Source organism: Misgurnus anguillicaudatus, chromosome 19 (assembly GCF_027580225.2).
Source record: "Misgurnus anguillicaudatus chromosome 19, ASM2758022v2, whole genome shotgun sequence".
NCBI lineage: Eukaryota > Metazoa > Chordata > Actinopteri > Cypriniformes > Cobitidae > Misgurnus > Misgurnus anguillicaudatus.
The window spans coordinates 17,246,157-17,257,442 of record NC_073355.2 but is presented as its reverse complement, the minus strand read 5'-3'; positions in this window follow the sequence as shown (position 1 = coordinate 17,257,442).

Sequence of the window (11,286 nt, the reverse complement as noted above, 5' to 3'; positions counted from 1 at the left end):
AAATAAGGAGCTGGCTGAAGTTCAGGAAGTAGTGCAGCTGGGCATAAAGCCTATTAGATGACAATAGTAGTGCCGCCTCACGATTAGTCGCGACTAATCGTTTCCAGAATAAAAGTTTTTGTTTACATAATATGTGGGTGTACTGTGTATAATACACATACACATACACACACACACACACACACACACACACACACACACACACACACCCAGTCAGGCATACATGGTTTATGGGGACTTTCCATAGACGCAATGCATTTTATACTGTTCAAACTGTTATATTCTATGTTATATTCGATGTTATTCTAATTAATTGAATATCAGTATTAGCACAAATTTTGTATCGGTGCATCACTTTAATAAAACCATGCATCATATTTACCTAACGTACAGTGTATAGACATGTAAAGGTCAAACTCTGCTTGTCCAGTGATAGACGCTACAGTATGTGCTGTGCTGTTTGTTCTGTTTCTGCTAGGGATGTGTGCGTTGTATTCGGCTCCAGCGTTTCTGCCACTCGCCCTGTAATTATGATCCTCAAGGTAATTTTATCAGCCTCATTAGCTCTGATGAGTAAACGCGAAACGTGCTTCTAATTTATTAGCCATCCAGACTAGAGCCATGGCTCTCATCAGACAGATCATAATATTTGTATAGAGAAGCTGAGGTATTCAGTGTATCATCAGGCTGGAAGGCTGCTGGATTCATTAATTGCTTTGAAAACTATTCACTGTGTTTGCCGTAACATTTAATCTAGAGCTAAACGTTGGATCGCAAACTAAAACCGCTTTTCCGTCTCTACAAGACATGCTTTAACAGCAATCGCCTTTGTTAACCCCAATAAGAGGGTCACCGAAATGTGTGAGCGTATATAAGAAGCCATTATTATGATCACATGGTAAAACCTCAATTATCCACTCCCACCTATCTGACTTGTGCGTAGAATTGTTTTATTTTTCGCAGGGAAATTTGTTTTGTCATTTGGCGTGTTTAAAGAGAGGGGGTAATGCGCTCACGATTTCACCGTGCGTACATTTGCATTGAGGGGAAAATATGCACAGCGGCTAGTGGGAATGAGATGGAAAGTGCATGACTGGGAGACTTGACAAGTGCAGCTTTTCATCCATCTCAAATGAATAATTTTCTCTACCCTTAAACATCACTAATCCAAGCATGTTATCAGCGTCAATGCAGGATTGCGCCCGGCTCTGCTCGGCAGCACGGCAACTTTTCCTTCTTTACACGTTGGGCTCCCGCTCCTCACTGGCACACAGACTTCCCGCTTTATCCTTTCTGCTGGTTTTGTGGATCAGTGAAATAGGCCCAACAACAGAAGTGATACATATGGAAACGCTTCTCAAATGCCAAAGTCTCTTTTCACCCGCCATCTAAGCTGGCTCACTAGATGTCCTGGTTTTGGCACACAACTCCCTGACAGAGATATCACTGTCGTGCGCTCAACAGAACGGTGTCATTTTCATCTGGTATCACATGAATGTGGTAAAAGTTGCAGGTTATGGGCCTGAAGATTATTGTATTCCTTAAAGTATTGTAACTAGCTTACCAATAAGAAGTAAGAATCCTGGGGCGGGGATTTGTTAATGCATCAAGTTAAAATTCTCAGCATGGTAGTAGCTTTCTGTGACATTTAAACATAGTGAGCGAATGCTTTGATGGTATTCAATTAAATAAGTGCTGTTCTTTGATCTTTGATTTATAATAATACTTTGAGATTATCGACAACGTTTAATAATGCTCACTGCATGTTAACCTCAGTTTCAGGTAACTTTGGAATGCCACAACATCTCATCTTAAAACGTTAGAGGAAGCTTCTAATTTTGTCATTTAGTGACATTTTAAGCCTTTTAACTGAACCCAGACAGGGATTTACAGTTCCCTCCCAAGAAAAATAATTTTGTGCTCTTCATAGGAAAATGAGGGGAGAGATTAAGGGGGAACATGCTGCGTTAGAAGAGAATATTTTACACTGTAATGCTTTAGGTGTACAATTTTGATAGGCACATACACTAGACATCTTGTGGTGTCTTGCTTTAAAATGGAAATGATGCATAAGTGTTACCATTTTATTTGAAATAAATGCACTTCACAAATCCCTTAGAAATCATTAACTTAAACTGTTTTAACCCATGAGTTTTGATAGGATTAGCTTGACTCTTTATTTTGGGGGGGTTCCAGTGAGTTTAAAAAAGTTCACGTTCATCTCAGTTAATCAAAACGTATAAGGCGGATATTGCACACTTTTAAATAAAGGTATATTGTATTCATATGTAGGAACTTTCTGAGACACAAGTATGAAAATGTTTTTAACGAATGACATTTATGAAGTTAATTCATAATCAGTTTTTGAGATTCGATATTGAGTATGTTTACATGCGTTTACGTGCAAATCAATAACTTGGACTTGGAGATTTGTCCGGTTTCTTGCAGGTAGTCACGTCATCGCCTATAGTACATAATAGTCGATCAAAAAGCAGACGGCATATTTGTCTTAAGCTATATTGTTTTATCTCTTTTCGTATCTGCACAACCTGTAAATATAACAATGAATTATTTTCGCAGTTTCCATGCCAACTGCTTTAGTAGAGCAGAGACTTTTATGCATTACTTTGCGCTTACTTCCGCATCTGACGTTTATCTTTCACACGCGGAGACATGTGCACATGGACAAAACCGTGAGAAAGCCGGTTAAGGTGTTTACATGCCACGTGAAATCGGGGTAATGAGCAAAAAACTACCTGTGCCGATTGGTTTTTGTGTACGCCGTTTATGAGCTTTCCCAGATTAAAGAAAAACGTTTTACGCGTTTACATGACCCCATATGTTATCAGTTTATTAAGCATAATCGGCATGTAAATGCACTCATTGATTTTATCTTAAAAAAAGGTGCTTCAATATGCAATTTTTGCTTAAAGGTACAATTTGTAAGATATTTGCAGTAAAATATCCAAAAACCACTACCACTAGTCCGGTGTTATATATTTTGTCCAGCTGCTTTAAAAAAAAATCCGTAGAAATTACAATGTTATTGCAGCTGGGTTGATGGTAATTTACCGTAGATTAAAATTTATGTTATTTACTGGCAAGAGTTTGTTTAAAGTTAAATACATTTTAAATATTAACAAGTCTTTATCTTTGCAAAATAAAACTATACAATAACAGCCTCATGCAAAGCATTCTGGGAACCAGAAATCATCATCAACCTTTTTCAGTTTTTTGCTTCAGATTTTGTTTCCCAGAATGTTTTGCTTGATGCTGTTTTTTTAGATTTACTCTGTAAAGACAAAGACTTGTAAATGTTCATTTAACTTTGAACAAAATGTTGCCAGTAAATAACATAAATTTAAATCTACGGTAAGTTACCGGCAACCCATCTGCAATTTCTACGGATTTTTACAGTGTGATTACTAACAATATCTATAATGTTTTCAACTACTTGTAAATTATGAGAAAATTGCTGCCCTAAACAGTGACACGGGGTAGTGCAGTCGGCTGTAAATGACGTTAATATCTACGTTACCCTTTGTTACCGCCTTTACTGACGTAAAAACCACATGACAACAGTGTCGTGGACAAAAGCGGAAGTAATAGCGTTTGTCGGGCCACTCGCTTTTTTATGGTAAGTTTGTTCATCTGAACACTTAATTCTGTGCTGTGTTAACAAACCATCGTATTGGACTAATACTGTTACATCTATGACTAACAATTGCGTTTTGAACATTACATGAAACCTTACATAATGAAAAAAACAATGTCATCAAACACAACATTTATAAAACTTGATTTCTTTACCTCATGTGTAACATGATTTCTCATTCCTGTCTGATTGATGGGCATCAGCGTTTGAGTTAAAGACAACAAATCCCATCAGTCCACGCTGCTTCAGAGCATCATTAATCTACGTCATTGTTATTGATTTAATCTGGCGCCCTCTAGCGGCGCAGATTATACAAATTGCATCTTTAATGGCTTAATACTATAAATTACCTTTTTAAAGTCATACTGTAGTCAATAATTTTATCACTTAAAACTCAACTCGTAAAAGTTTTGTTCGGTGACAGAAATGCTTTAAAATGGCTTAAATGTAACTCTATTCCCTTTTCTCATTTTGTACATAAATCTGTGTATAGGGCTTATTCGATCTACGTCATCAATGTTCGCGGCGGCCATATTGTTGACATAAAACTGTCAGTCTGTCAATTGACAAGCGAGGCAGCGTGGGTATTATGCATGGTATTATCGGTGTAATTTTTTTAAACCGCGCGATGGTGTGTGGTGTAATACACGGATGTTCTAACAACAGCAAAAAGACCCCGGAATTACTTTTTATGCGATACCGACTGTCAGAAAACATGAAAGGAGACAGAGGAGTTGAACCAGCGAAGGAGAGACTCCCAACAGCAAAGTCTGTCCCCATCATTTTACCACAGGTAACGTTAGGGATATATGCTCACAGCAAAGTCTGTCCCCATAATTTGATCACATATGGTTAGCTGTAAGCAGTGGCTGAAACTGCTCTTTCAAATAAGCTGCCATACATTGAGACAGTTATTAAATTAGTATTAATAACTATATGAACATAATAATAGGTCTGGCATTGATACTAGGTAGGGAATTAAGGGCCGTTCACATAGTTTTGAAAATCGTTTTATATTAAAGAGAATAGCGGAGCTCACACCAAAACTATAACGATACAGATACAATGAACGACATCATTGGGATCACTTTCTGAGCGATTTTCCCACCAGATGAAGGATAAACCATTGATAGCATTAAAATCTGTTTGAACCTGAAGTGCACGGCCACTTAAAATGACAGTGAAGCTCATTGCTGAGCTCTATAACATTAGATTACCTCCAGTTGCTGTGAAAATTGACTACGTAATGCTTTTTAATCTATTACATTAACTAACTGTTATGCCAAAAGGTAAGAGATTACACAAACTATTAGATTCACTGTTAGTTACGCGAAACGCAGCGTGTTGAGGACATCTGCAAAAGTTTTTATTACAAGCAATATTAAAGGCAAGTGATTTGCCGAGTGCCGTGAGCGAAATAGCATAAACGTATTGTTTGGTGATGTGGACGATGATATAGTTATCGTTATAGTTATAATGTGAACGGCGCTTCAGTGCTTGTATGATGAATGCGGATACTGTATGAACGATATAGTTATAAATATCCGGATAAGTTACGGCTGGCAATAAGGACGGATCTTTACTTAAGGCTATTGGGTCTATTTGATATTGTTCCACAATAATCAAGCTCGTCTTCTCTTAATACAGACGAGATTAAGCTATTAGGCTACTGCTCCCCTCGACTCAAATCTACGTGCGGCTAGGGGCAGGACAGATGTCATGTCAACAAGATGGCCGCGGCTAGCGACTTCCGGTGTTTGCGAATAAGCCCTATATGCCAATTAGTCCCTGCCTTTACTTACTGTAGGTTCACACCAGCCATGTTTAAGGCATCAAAATCGCATCTACCGCGCATAGTTTGCCGCTTGAACAGTTTGAGTTTACTCGCGTCATTTGTGCGTGAAAGCTGCACGTGAAAGTCTAGTCATGGAGACATTTACGCAGAAATTCACGTCATGGGGAGGGGCTTCTGCGATTCCACTCGCTTCCTGTAATCACGTCACTACTAGAGCAAGCTCCTGATTGGTTAACGCGGCGCGTTCAAGTTCAAATTTTTCAACTCGCGCGTTTGACGCGGCAACGCTCAATTCACGCGAACGGGGCCCGTGGGATAAACTGCAGGATTTTTGCACTCCTATAAGATTGTTACCTTATCATACTGTGCAATATGGATCGTTTAAACTTTGGTACGACCGAGGGGCAACCTTCCGATCTCGCTGATGAAGCCAATACCGAAGTGATTTAAACTGCAATTTATCGACTGGCCGCTAGAGGCTGGCTCCAAAAGAGTCAATTCCCATAGTCCTTCATGTTAAAATGGCCAATTTTAAAGTAGAAAATGTTTACAGTCTGGTACAAAAACAGTTTTTGGTCTGTGTAGTTAATTTACCCTTTATGACAACCGTGATGGAGTGAATTTTTTTCGTTCGTTTAAATTATATTAAGCCTTAAAGTTCTGCATAATTAAGGGCGCGGCCACTTGAGTGGCAGGTGAACTGCCACTGCTGTCACTAGAGTCGAGTTAGGCGGGGGGTGTTTTAGCAACCAGTCACCTGAGCTTCAACTACGTCCCGAGAACAGAAAAATGCAATAAATGTGCATAGAAAATGTAAAGACACTTCACACTTGTTTAATGTTCAATGATCATTATATGAATTAATAACATTCAAAAGGGGAAATCTTCACAATTTAGTTAACACAAGTTAGTATAGTGGCTGATACCAATAACTTGAATGTTCTAAGTCTGAATAATCAGCTATTGGCGTGTCTCTAGTTTTTAGTGCTGATGTTAATCAACTTAGAGTTGAAGGAGCAGTGCCGCAATCGTTTCAGCATCTGAGTGGTGCACACAGTGGTGCAAACAACAAGATTTGTTACTCATTGTTTGCACCATAGACACATAAACAACCAAAAACTTGATTTTCACTACATGGGGACATCTGAACAAAACTCTTTCACAAAAAGTTCTAGTAGAAAAAGGTTTTTCTATGGCATGGCTCTGAGTGTGTAAACATGTAGGATAAAATCAAACTGCATTTTCAGTGCAAACCTGATTCTAGGATCTCTGTATAATTGATATACTTAGAAACGTACATGTTTCTTTCAGTGCTAATAATGACAGTGGGCTCTATAGCCTTGCAGGGCTGCAGAGTCTTGAGTGTTTTGCATGCGTGTGCGTGTGTCTATGCTTGGGTCTGTTTGATGGCCGCTGTGTGGTGCGGTCCGTACTCTCTTCTCTCCGTAGGATGGCTACTTTGATGCTCTACCTCTCTTATCTTGAGCCTGGCAAGGTTAATGAAGTGCTAGCACTCTTGTAGGAAGTAAAAATGAACTGACTAGCAGAGACCAGAGGAAGCTTGGAGATGAAACGCACATCTTGGAGCGACTCTAAGTGGCAATTTTGGTGAATTACTGAGACAATGAGAGAAGGAACATCATCTTAGGCACAACGGCGGCGGGGATCAGGAATGGTCGATTGGATCTCTTTAAACTCGGCTCATGTGGAATTACATTAGCATTTTAGCCTTGCTTGTAATATGATCTGTCACACCTCTCCAACAGCCAGTGGTGGTTGAAGCCAAATGCTGTTGTTTTGGCAAACACTGCCCGCTCTTAAAGCATTTTCTGCTTTAGTTGCCTAATTAACAGGGTACAATTGTGTTTTTTTACAAATAACATAAGATTTCACTGCAATTGGTTTTAATTGGTCAGTTACGATTTTTGCTATTCGCTATTTGCTATTTACATTTATAATAAGATCATTTAAAAAATTTAAAGTTTTCATGAAGCAACAAAAGTAAATGGAATTTCTGTATCTCCACTGACAAAGCATTGCACTAGCAACGCAAAGGCAATTGGTTCGAGTGCCAGGAAACACAAGTATATGCATACATGTAAATGTACCGTTAAGGGTTAAAATCTAAAGCGAGTCATGCATTGACATTTAGGCCATACTGTATGCCCTCAGTTCATTATAGAAATGGTCATTGGCTTCCAACTTGGCTCTCGGGGTCTGCTTAAATAAAACCGAAATGGCTCATAATATGAGATTAATAGAAGGAAACATTCTGCTAATACTTTGTTACCCATAACCCACCACCCCCCTTCACCCCAACCCCATTTCCAATATTCTAATGTCCCTTTGCATCTATATGCACTAATAGGTAAACACGAATGTGGAAGGTCTACATTCCAATGAATTAGCATATAAATGACTTCATCTTATACAAATAGAGCTCTCTTGCCCATAAGTCCCAGCGCTAAGCAAAAGATTGTGTATGTAAAATATGTCAGGGGAAAATGTAAATTAATCTGTCCCACTCATCGTTCAGTCTAATGAGAAAATGGTTTTACCTTTAACCCGACTTTTCTATTTCCAACAGCTCACTGACATCACTTTCACAGATACGCTCCATAATTGTTTCAACCAAGCATGGTGCGACTGTCAATAGCAGGAAAATCTTGCCGGTACGGCGAAGTCCGAACTGTATAAACGAAACAAAAGCTTTTGTAACGTATGTCTGAACACAATAATCCTGTCGCAGGCCTGCCATTCTTCTTCTGCTTAAAAAAAATTAACGGATGCTAATAGTCTCAGACACAATAACATTCATACACCGCCGTCTCGTTTAGTTTTTCGCACTGGCGGTTGTAATTAAAGCCGTATTTTTATACGAATCCGAGGTATTTGTTACATAGCTCGAGTTAATATGTTAGAAGAGGCTTATCGAATTGGGTCAGCTAATTAAGCAATTAGCTTATTTCGGCTCAGTACTGACACTTTGCTAATCTAGGCCATTGTATTCACTGATATGCCAACATTGGTGTTCGTCTCTACCACGGTAAGGCTCTCTCAGCCTTCTCTTCACCGTTCTGAAGGGCTGAACACATCCTTCCAAGCTAATGCTTACATTTCTCATGCAAATCCCTGGAATTGAATAGGTTGTTTTTGTGCTGTTAATATATTGAGACATTTGTGTGCTGCTGTTGAAGTGTTTGCTTTCTGCGTATCTAGCTGTGTTAACACACGTGGATTCCCAGACATATTACTGTATGATGGCGTTAACATGCGCTGTTTCTGCTTATCTCATGTTAATCTTGAGTACCTGAGTAGTATTACATCCTTCATATATCCAAAAAGTCTTTAGTTTTATCAGATTTATGAAAGACAGATCAGCTGATTCTTTCCGAATAATCCTGAGCTTCTTGATGCATACCTCAGGCGGAGCGAGTCACGATCAAGCAACTCGCACACAAAACATTCTCACTATCTCTGGATAACTTATGATTCACTACATGTTCGTGCAGTTTGCCTTTTATATGCACTTACACACAGACATTTGATGCAGTTTTACTTACCGCCTGCAACTCATGACCCGTTTGTGACTGCCCCATTTCAACGAAATCCAGTGTTAAAAAAACACACGCACAACTCCGCTGCTACCCTGGATATACAAACTACATCCATTGTTTCCATAATGCTGGGTTCTTTGGGAAGTTAAACAAGCTTAAAGGTGCACAAGCTCTCATCTTGAATGCGGACACGACTAAGATGCCGGCATTACCGAAAGCTAGTTATTTTCGTATATAAAGTTTTAAATGTGGATATTTCTACACCAAGATGGCGCGGATTGCCCTCGGAGGGCCTTTGTTTGTCATTGTGGAGCCATTTGGGTTTATTTTGTGAGGGATGGATGCACATTTTTTTGACTTGAAGGATGTGGACCCCGTAACTTCACATTTGATTAACTGAAAGATCTAAAACATTTTCTAAAATAACTGAAAATGTGTTAGTCTGAAAAATGATGGACATATGCATCTCGGACGGCTTTGGGGTGAGTAAATCATGGGTTTAATATCATTTTAGGCCGAACTATCCCTTTAAAGTTTCCTCACAAACAACACACTTCTTTGTTGACATTGATTTCGCAACCTGATCTCACAAATTTCCGTGGCATCGTCATGAAATGACATTCCTACCCAAACCCAACTCTAACCCCAACGCCAGGCGACAATTGTTTAAACTTTAGATAATATAAAAGAATAAATCAGAAAAAATAGTATAAACCAATAGTTAAAGTGACATACAAACGCAAACACCAAATCTAACCCTAAACCGAAGCGAAAATGATTTGAAAATAGGAAAAAGCAGTTGAGTAACCAATCCGTGAGAATGCCACGGAAAAAGACAGTCCGTAGCAGGGCCACGGAAAAATGCGGAGATCCGTGAGAATGCCACAGAAAAATGAGCACAAAATTCCGTGACTATCCCACGGAACTTTGTGAGATCATGTTGGATTTCGTGTTAGCCCTTGGTTGGTGTGTGTGCGCTATTTTGGTTAAAGTGCCCATATAAGGACTTCCACTGTACTCCCTGAAATTGTCCTTAAAAGAGATAAAGCAAGATTATTACGTAAGAATGTTTAAAAAAAACGTTCACAAACTACGAACCCTGGTAAAGGTCTATACTATGTAAATGTTCAACTGCTTTTTTGACACTTTGCCTATGTTTAGCAACTCTTCCAACTCTAAAACAGTGTTAATAATTCAGAATGCACGAAATGGCTTTAGAGCCCCATATATAGACACGTCTGTACGTGTTTTGGCACAAGTTTCTAGCTTTTAATGGTTACAAAAAACATCTATCGAGTCACTTTTCTGAATAGTCTGCTTTTGAATATCTCTGGGTTTGGTGGCCCTTACAGGATGGCAAAGAATGAGTTGGTATTGTGTGTTAAAAAGATTTGCTGCGTGCTTTCCAAAGTCGCTGTCCAAATAGTTTGATCTGAATATGCTACACAGCGCACACGATTGTGGTACATTAACTTTAATTGGCCATGGCTCACTGAGAAGTGTTTTCTGTTCAGATGTCTATCATGAAAAGAATGCTGTGAAGCGGTGTTTGTTTAATGAATGAAAAGATTTGCAATTAGAGCCTATAGGCTAAGGAATGCGAGTCGAGACTTGGAAAGCCCATAATTATATCGCAATGAGCATCTCCTAGATGCGTTCTTGTGTGAATGTGCAAAACTGTGTTTGAGGTGAAGAATAATTACACTTTCAAGTTCAAAACACTCTATTACACCTTTATCAATTGGATGTGTTTATTGCACGTAATGTTTGTTGTGATATAAGTCGTGCATATTGTTTGGTTTTTGCTTTTCTTATTTTGTATGTAAACACAAAGACAGGTTAAAACTGTAGAAGAGCATTTTAGTATAGTAAATGTATTAGTGAATTCTAACTTTCTGAATCATTCAAAAACAGAAATTGTAGCTTTTGGACCACCAGCTGCTGTTAAACATGTCAATAAAAATATGGCTTCTCTGTCTATAAGCTCTCATGCCAGAAATTTGGGAGTGATTTTTTTTTACAGCGACCCTTAAGTTTGATAAACAGGTCAATTTTGTAGTTAAAGGGTCCTTCTGTATCAAAAATGATTGGCATGTATCTGTAGGGTATCTTTAATCTGCAAAGGACTTGGAGATGTAATTCAGGCTTTTGGCTCATTTACAGTAGTACTACCTTAAAATCTTTCATTATATGATGTTGAACATGGCCATTTGTGGCTGCAATAAAAAACGCACAGTTTTTGTGTGTGTTGCTTTAAATGCAAATAAAGCTTTTGTTTC